Genomic DNA, 7,500 nt, shown 5'->3' with positions numbered 1-7,500 from the left:
CTCGCACCGGCCGCTACGGGCCTGGCACCCTCTACGGGCCGTGGCCTCATTCAAGTTGGACTTGGGCTCGGCGCGAGGCGTCGGGGTAGTGGACCCTCCCAAACACCACATGCCACGACAGGCGGCAGCCTGCGGGGTTCGGTGCTGGACTCTTCCCTGTTCGCTCGCCGCTACTGGGGGAATCCTTGTTAGTTTCTTTTCCTCCGCTTAGTAATATGCTTAAATTCAGCGGGTAGTCTCGCCTGCTCTGAGGTCGTTGCACGAGGTGTCGCACGCCACACCGCCAGCCGGCTGTGCACGCTACCGAGTAAGTACCGGTATGCGAACCGCCAGGCGACGGGCGCGCATCGCACGTTTAAGGAGGCGCGGCCGGCCCCACAGGCGGCCGCGACGCTCCCAGGTCTGCGAAGCGGGGCAAACGCCGCGCGCTTCAGTATACGTAGCCGACCCTCAGCCAGACGTGGCCCGGGAACGGAATCCATGGACCGCAATGTGCGTTCGAAACGTCGATGTTCATGTGTCCTGCAGTTCACATGTCGACGCGCAATTTGCTGCGTTCTTCATCGACCCACGAGCCGAGTGATCCACCGTCCTGGGTGATCTTTTTCTGAGTTTCCACTGTCTCTTTCAAGACAGTTGCATAGGCGGGACGTAGGCGTGTGGCGGCCCCTGTTCAAGCGTTCTGTGTCCAACGGCCTCACGGCCGATGGGCGTCGTACGGCTCCACACCGGAGCGGACAGGCAGTCGGGCGAAAGTCATTCAAAACCGGCGCCAGGCGCCAGGTGCCGCAGGCCAGCCGCTCCAGCGCTTCAGCGCTCGTACCACACAACATTGGCGTTAGTTTTGAGACGCACGCGTGGTTCCGCACGCGGCGCACGGCTACTGCGAGCCGTACAGGTAGCGTGTTGCGCGACACGACACGCACATCGAAAGACATGCAGTCTAGTCGGTAATGATCCTTCCGCAGGTTCACCTACGGAAACCTTGTTACGACTTTTACTTCCTCTAAATGATCAAGTTTGGTCATCTTTCCGGTAGCATCGGCAACGACAGAGTCAATGCCGCGTACCAGTCCGAAGACCTCACTAAATCATTCAATCGGTAGTAGCGACGGGCGGTGTGTACAAAGGGCAGGGACGTAATCAACGCGAGCTTATGACTCGCGCTTACTGGGAATTCCTCGTTCATGGGGAACAATTGCAAGCCCCAATCCCTAGCACGAAGGAGGTTCAGCGGGTTACCCCGACCTTTCGGCCTAGGAAGACACGCTGATTCCTTCAGTGTAGCGCGCGTGCGGCCCAGAACATCTAAGGGCATCACAGACCTGTTATTGCTCAATCTCGTGCGGCTAGAAGCCGCCTGTCCCTCTAAGAAGAAAAGTAATCGCTGACAGCACGAAGGATGTCACGCGACTAGTTAGCAGGCTAGAGTCTCGTTCGTTATCGGAATTAACCAGACAAATCGCTCCACCAACTAAGAACGGCCATGCACCACCACCCACCGAATCAAGAAAGAGCTATCAATCTGTCAATCCTTCCGGTGTCCGGGCCTGGTGAGGTTTCCCGTGTTGAGTCAAATTAAGCCGCAGGCTCCACTCCTGGTGGTGCCCTTCCGTCAATTCCTTTAAGTTTCAGCTTTGCAACCATACTTCCCCCGGAACCCAAAAGCTTTGGTTTCCCGGAGGCTGCCCGCCGAGTCATCGGAGGAACTGCGGCGGATCGCTGGCTGGCATCGTTTATGGTTAGAACTAGGGCGGTATCTGATCGCCTTCGAACCTCTAACTTTCGTTCTTGATTAATGAAAACATACTTGGCAAATGCTTTCGCTTCTGTTCGTCTTGCGACGATCCAAGAATTTCACCTCTAACGTCGCAATACGAATGCCCCCGCCTGTCCCTATTAATCATTACCTCGGGTTCCGAAAACCAACAAAATAGAACCGAGGTCCTATTCCATTATTCCATGCACACAGTATTCAGGCGGGCTTGCCTGCTTTAAGCACTCTAATTTGTTCAAAGTAAACGTGCCGGCCCACCGAGACACTCACTCAAGAGCACCCTGGTAGGATTGCAACGGGGTCCGCCTCGGGACGCACGAGCACGCACGAGGCGCGTCGCACGCCTTCAGCTCGCCCCACCGGCAGGACGTCCCACGATACATGCCAGTTAAACACCGACGGGCGGTGAACCAACAGCGTGGGACACAAATCCAACTACGAGCTTTTTAACCGCAACAACTTTAATATACGCTATTGGAGCTGGAATTACCGCGGCTGCTGGCACCAGACTTGCCCTCCAATAGATACTCGTTAAAGGATTTAAAGTGTACTCATTCCGATTACGGGGCCTCGGATGAGTCCCGTATCGTTATTTTTCGTCACTACCTCCCCGTGCCGGGAGTGGGTAATTTGCGCGCCTGCTGCCTTCCTTGGATGTGGTAGCCGTTTCTCAGGCTCCCTCTCCGGAATCGAACCCTGATTCCCCGTTACCCGTTACAACCATGGTAGGCGCAGAACCTACCATCGACAGTTGATAAGGCAGACATTTGAAAGATGCGTCGCCGGTACGAGGACCGTGCGATCAGCCCAAAGTTATTCAGAGTCACCAAGGCAAACGGACCGGACGAGCCGACCGATTGGTTTTGATCTAATAAAAGCGTCCCTTCCATCTCTGGTCGGGACTCTGTTTGCATGTATTAGCTCTAGAATTACCACAGTTATCCAAGTAACGTGGGTACGATCTAAGGAACCATAACTGATTTAATGAGCCATTCGCGGTTTCACCTTAATGCGGCTTGTACTGAGACATGCATGGCTTAATCTTTGAGACAAGCATATGACTACTGGCAGGATCAACCAGGGAGCTGCGTCAACTAGAGCTGAGCAGCCGGCCGCCCGGGAGTGTGTCCCGGGGGCCCGCGCGAACACGCAAGCGTCCGCTCAATTATTCTGCAAACAGGAGGAGGCTGAGCTCCCCTGCACAATACACCTCGAAACCCTCTCAGGTCCCGGCGGCGCGCAGCGCCGTCCTAAGTACTTGGTCGGGTTCGAGAGAGGCGCAATCGCCCGGAGTTTGGCGAGTAGACGCTTTAGGTGCGACCACCCGTGCTCCCAACTGAGCTTGCCGCTGCCGACAGAGGCCCGGGAGCGTGCTGTCGTGGCATTGCCGGCGGGAGACAACACGCGCCACCTACGGTGGCCGGCAGCTCCAACGCCAGCGCCACAGAAGGACAAAAGCCCCACTTGGGTGCCGAAGCGAACTCTCCCAGCACAGCGCACGCGCCAACACGTCCGCACAGCTGCGATACAAACCACCTGCGAGAACCGCAGAGGCGACCGAGCAGCAGACGGCGTCGCGGCGCCGAGCGCCGGGCGGCGGCGCATCCTCAGCGCACACAGTCCTCAATCGGACCAGCACACTGCAGATGTCCACCGCGCTTCGCACCGGGCCCGCGAGGACCTACTTTGGCCGCACGGCGCCGCGTGCAGGGTGCGCCGGCGCGCAGCTGCGCCGCCTGCCGCCTCCGTCGGCCGGCGCGCCTGCCACTGGCCGCCCCCACCAGCCGGCTGTAGCGCGTGCGCCCACGCACCGCGCGGCCAGCACGCCGGGAGGCCCCCCCTCACCGGCCGGGGACGGTCCCACCCAGCCACCGCCGCGTATCGCTTCACACCCACATGCCATTCACGTTCGTGGGCATGGTGGGTATCGCTGAAACAACCGGTTGGTAGCTCAACCGATCGTCGCCATCACTGATTCACCTCTAGCGAGAACAACCGCACCACAACCGTTTACCAGTTGTTCATTTGCGTAACGTCACCAGCAAACGTAGACGTCCATCGCCATTTGCAAATTCAACGATTGTTGCATGCCTGTGTCAGGTGTCACGACACACTATGTCTGCCCACATACACGCAACAACATGTGCACGCTTCGCGAACACGTGGAAGGTGGCCCCCGTACGTATGCGATGTCCATTGCGCGAACGACTGTCAACCGGCCTCTGTCGCATGTCGCAGATGTGGAACGCGGTGCACCATGCTATCACGGTGTGTGAGAAGAGACGACTACGTCTGACAACACGCGCCACTACATCAACAGACGGCTCATGCTGATCGCCATCCACGGCATACCATACTGCAATCCAGCTCTTATAGGGAGACGACACGTAGCTGAGTGCACAATATTTGGACCGTATGGTTCGCCGTTGTTGGCGCAGTCGTGGTACGGTCACACATGTACCACGATGTATCATTCAGTACATGAGGACCAATGTGCAGTACAGTGTGTGATTTGGACGTACAACATCAGCGGACAGTTGACACACGCCGTACCACAACGTAGGCTGTGCTTCGCCATGCAAATGCCAATGAACAACTGCGAAGGGCATTGAGCATGTACGTCCTGCTGCCATCCGCATTACAGTGTATAGCTGCAAGGTGTTTAACATGAAGCGATACTCTGGGGACCAGGCAGTGCGAGTAGCAAACTATATTGCGGGGGTTGCAGTTAGGCAACACCACACTAATTTAACGCGTCGTATGACAATTACAGAGCAGGTTAAGGCCCAACGTGTGTTGGGTTAAGGCCCAACGTGTGTTGGGTTAAGGCCCAACGTGTGTTGGGTTAAGGCCCAACGTGTGTTGGGTTAAGGCCCAACGTGTGTTGGGTTAAGGCCCAACGTGTGTTGGGTTAAGGCCCAACGTGTGTTGGGTTAAGGCCCAACGTGTGTTGGGTTAAGGCCCAACGTGTGTTGGGTTAAGGCCCAACGTGTGTTGGGTTAAGGCCCAACGTGTGTTGGGTTAAGGCCCAACGTGTGTTGGGTTAAGGCCCAACGTGTGTTGGGTTAAGGCCCAACGTGTGTTGGGTTAAGGCCCAACGTGTGTTGGGTTAAGGCCCAACGTGTGTTGGGTTAAGGCCCAACGTGTGTTGGGTTAAGGCCCAACGTGTGTTGGGTTAAGGCCCAACGTGTGTTGGGTTAAGGCCCAACGTGTGTTGGGTTAAGGCCCAACGTGTGTTGGGTTAAGGCCCAACGTGTGTTGGGTTAAGGCCCAACGTGTGTTGGGTTAAGGCGCAACGTGTGTTGGGTTAAGGCGCAACGTGGGTTACGTTAAGGCGCAACGTGGGTTACGTTAAGGCGCAACGTGGGTTACGTTAAGGCGCAACGTGGGTTACGTTAAGGCGCAACGTGGGTTACGTTAAGGCGCAACGTGGGTTACGTTAAGGCGCAACGTGGGTTACGTTAAGGCCCAATATAGGTTAGGTTAAGGCCCAATATAGGTTAGGTTAAGGCCCAATATAGGTTAGGTTAAGGCCCAATATAGGTTAGGTTAAGGCCCAATATAGGTTAGGTTAAGGTACAATATAGGTTAGGTTAAGGTACAATATAGGTTAGGTTAAGGTACAATATAGGTTAGGTTAAGGTACAATATGGGTTAGGTTAAGGTACAATATGGGTTAGGTTAAGGCGCAATATGGGTTAGGTTAAGGCGCAATATGGGTTAGGTTAAGGCGCAATATGGGTTAGGTTAAGGCGCAATATGGGTTAGGTTAAGGCGCAATATGGGTTAGGTTAAGGCGCAATATGGGTTAGGTTAAGGCGCAATATGGGTTAGGTTAAGGCGCAATATGGGTTAGGTTAAGGCGCAATATGGGTTAGGTTAAGGTACAATATAGGTTAGGTTAAGGTACAATATAGGTTAGGTTAAGGTACAATATAGGTTAGGTTAAGGTACAATATGGGTTAGGTTAAGGTACAATATAGGTTAGGTTAAGGCACAATATGGGTTAGGTTAAGGCGCAATATGGGTTAGGTTAAGGCGCAATATGGGTTAGGTTAAGGCGCAATATGGGTTAGGTTAAGGCGCAACGTGGGTTACGTTAAGGCGCAACGTGGGTTACGTTAAGGCGCAACGTGGGTTACGTTAAGGCGCAACGTGGGTTACGTTAAGGCGCAACGTGGGTTACGTTAAGGCGCAACGTGGGTTACGTTAAGGCCCAATATAGGTTAGGTTAAGGCCCAATATAGGTTAGGTTAAGGCCCAATATAGGTTAGGTTAAGGCCCAATATAGGTTAGGTTAAGGCCCAATATAGGTTAGGTTAAGGTACAATATAGGTTAGGTTAAGGTACAATATAGGTTAGGTTAAGGTACAATATGGGTTAGGTTAAGGCGCAATATGGGTTAGGTTAAGGCGCAATATGGGTTAGGTTAAGGCGCAATATGGGTTAGGTTAAGGCGCAACGTGGGTTACGTTAAGGCGCAACGTGGGTTACGTTAAGGCGCAACGTGGGTTACGTTAAGGCGCAACGTGGGTTACGTTAAGGCGCAACGTGGGTTACGTTAAGGCGCAACGTGGGTTACGTTAAGGCCCAATATAGGTTAGGTTAAGGCCCAATATAGGTTAGGTTAAGGCCCAATATAGGTTAGGTTAAGGCCCAATATAGGTTAGGTTAAGGTACAATATGGGTTAGGTTAAGGTACAATATAGGTTAGGTTAAGGCGCAACGTGGGTTACGTTAAGGCCCAATATAGGTTAGGTTAAGGCCCAATATAGGTTAGGTTAAGGCCCAATATAGGTTAGGTTAAGGCCCAATATAGGTTAGGTTAAGGCCCAATATAGGTTAGGTTAAGGTACAATATAGGTTAGGTTAAGGTACAATATAGGTTAGGTTAAGGTACAATATGGGTTAGGTTAAGGTACAATATGGGTTAGGTTAAGGTACAATATAGGTTAGGTTAAGGCACAATATGGGTTAGGTTAAGGCGCAATATGGGTTAGGTTAAGGCGCAATATGGGTTAGGTTAAGGCGCAATATGGGTTAGGTTAAGGCGCAATATGGGTTAGGTTAAGGCACAATACGGGTTAGGTTAAGGCACAATACGGGTTAGGTTAAGGCACAATACGGGTTAGGTTAAGGCACACATTGTTGTAAGGAAAGGTGTTTTCGGGGGGGGGGGGGGCTGGTTTGTTGATTGTGATTATCGTAAGTAAATGACTGCGGCATCATCTGATTTGCCACGTCAGGGTGCACCTTTGGCTCATAACAGGCGGCGCTCTGATTCCATGCTTGTGGCAGACCTGTGTCTTTCATTCGTGCCATTGTTTGTGTGGTGTGACAGGAGGCAGTATTGTGATGTTGGGTGCACCCCTGTGTAGGACATGTGTGGGTGTTGGTGGCTTAGCTGAGCAATGGTGGTTGTCGGAAGGGTGGGATATTCTGTTTTCCGAGTGGACCTCCCGGTCTGGTTATGATAGTGTGGATTGTCTAATGTGGCAGAGAGGATGCACTGGGTGTTGTTCCATGCTGGTGCTTAGATATTGTCTGTGTGCCTGTTACAGGCAGAGAGTAGTGCGTGATAAGAGTGTCTGGCTGACGTGTGATTGTGAGCAGAGTCTTTCAGCATGTATACGGACAGTTGTATACATTATCTGTATTCTGATGGCTCTATCTATTACTAATCAGCGCCGTGTATACGTTTAATCCGGTTCCAGTCGAAACTA

General features: G+C 53.0%; 2 non-coding genes across 2 annotated transcripts; both read right to left on the bottom strand.

Moving 5' to 3' along the window:
• Nucleotides 1–444: 444 nt before the first annotated feature.
• On the bottom strand, nt 445–599 carry LOC124570089. The gene has a single exon (XR_006971481.1). It is a non-coding gene; the product is annotated as a 5.8S ribosomal RNA (ribosomal RNA).
• Nucleotides 600–951: 352 nt separating this feature from the next.
• LOC124570091 lies at nt 952–2,861 on the bottom strand. The gene has a single exon (XR_006971483.1). It is a non-coding gene; the product is annotated as a small subunit ribosomal RNA (ribosomal RNA).
• Nucleotides 2,862–7,500: the final 4,639 nt, after the last annotated feature.

This window comes from Schistocerca americana, unplaced genomic scaffold (assembly GCF_021461395.2).
Source record: "Schistocerca americana isolate TAMUIC-IGC-003095 unplaced genomic scaffold, iqSchAmer2.1 HiC_scaffold_1580, whole genome shotgun sequence".
Lineage (NCBI taxonomy): Eukaryota > Metazoa > Arthropoda > Insecta > Orthoptera > Acrididae > Schistocerca > Schistocerca americana.
Note: the sequence above shows the minus strand (reverse complement) of the source record. Positions and strands in the feature narration are given on the sequence as shown.